Genomic DNA, 1,424 nt, shown 5'->3' with positions numbered 1-1,424 from the left:
ATTTCATTATTTCGCTTTCCAGCATTTCCGGGAAACGCTTCATTCTAAAAAATGCTATCGCAAAACGGTTGGAAATAATAAATGTAACAGCAGAATACGTCCTAGCACAGTCACTCTACTAGGAGAGAGTAACTGTGGTCCTAGTACTAAACTAAGTGACTTCTAAAGACTGAATGGTGTTTGCGAACTTCGTATTAGTTATAAACCGACGTCAGCTTCACGTTTATGTCACCATGGAAACAGCCAAAAAACATGTTGCTTGTTTTTGAGCGGAGCGGATCGCCAACCAGCCTACCAGCTTGTCTAATTTGTCAGTTATCCTTCAAAATGTCATAGTTATCATGTGAGCTGGTAAATATTGTAACAGCGACTGTGAAAGTGACCGCAATTTGGCATGTTCCCACAACGACGTGCCGATTATGCAAACCGGCCATTATCTCAGTTTCTTTTGAAGCACTTTTTTGAAACTTCAATTTGAAATAGCGTCTGAACCGCATGTGGGATAGTTCTAAAATTCCACACAGTGTTGTTAGTACTTTGAACATCAAAACGGGGTCGGTTCGTTCAGACACCGCTATATATTAAACCAAACCATGATGAAATTAGGCATACTACTGGGTTTTACATTGATTATATCCGCAAATGTGTATGAAAATAATTTATTATGAATATTTCCCAATGAAATTCGTACGGGAAGTTAGTTAACGAGTTCACAATGAAAGTAAATGCCCGATATTGGGCGAATTCGCGTATCATTGGCGTCATAGGAACATTCCGGGGTCTTCGTTTTCCAGGGCCAGGGTCTTCGTTTTCCAGGGTCTTAGGTCTTCGTTTTCCAGGGTCTTCGTTTTCCATACACCTTGCAGAACCTGCCATTCTCAATTTTCAGTTAAAATGTCAACTGCGCATGCTACGTCATTGTCATGTGTTCAGGTCACATGACAGAGGTCATCTTGAAATCCGTCGTTCAATCGATTAAATTACGTTCGGTCTAATTATACACAGAAATATATACTTTTCAAGATGAAATAGTCCTTCATTTTCGGTCAGTAGATACCTAAGATGTTTGTGTTTGCAAGGATAACTTTTATTCGTTTTAAATTTCATTGAAATCGTTCGATAACATCAAAAATAGCGTGCGCCCCGGGATTCCGGGGCGGCGAACTGTGCGGTTCTCAATGGACGCGATCTGCAGCTCTATGGCCGCAACGTAATATCAAAATAGCTTAAGCGGCCAATAAGAGCTGCTAAACTGCAGCAAACACGCACACACACACGCACGCACGCACGCACGGACACACGGAGGTCAAAACCTAAGTCCCCGTTTTCGGACTGCGTCCGAACGGGGACTAACAATGAACGACTGGATTTATTTTTAAAACTCAGTGAGTACGCCACCTGTGTTGAAAATTGAAAGCGGTCCG

The sequence above is a fragment of the Saccoglossus kowalevskii genome, chromosome 9, assembly GCF_978046115.1.
Source record: "Saccoglossus kowalevskii chromosome 9, keSacKowa6.1, whole genome shotgun sequence".
In the NCBI taxonomy this organism is placed as follows: domain Eukaryota; kingdom Metazoa; phylum Hemichordata; class Enteropneusta; family Harrimaniidae; genus Saccoglossus; species Saccoglossus kowalevskii.
Note: the sequence above shows the minus strand (reverse complement) of the source record.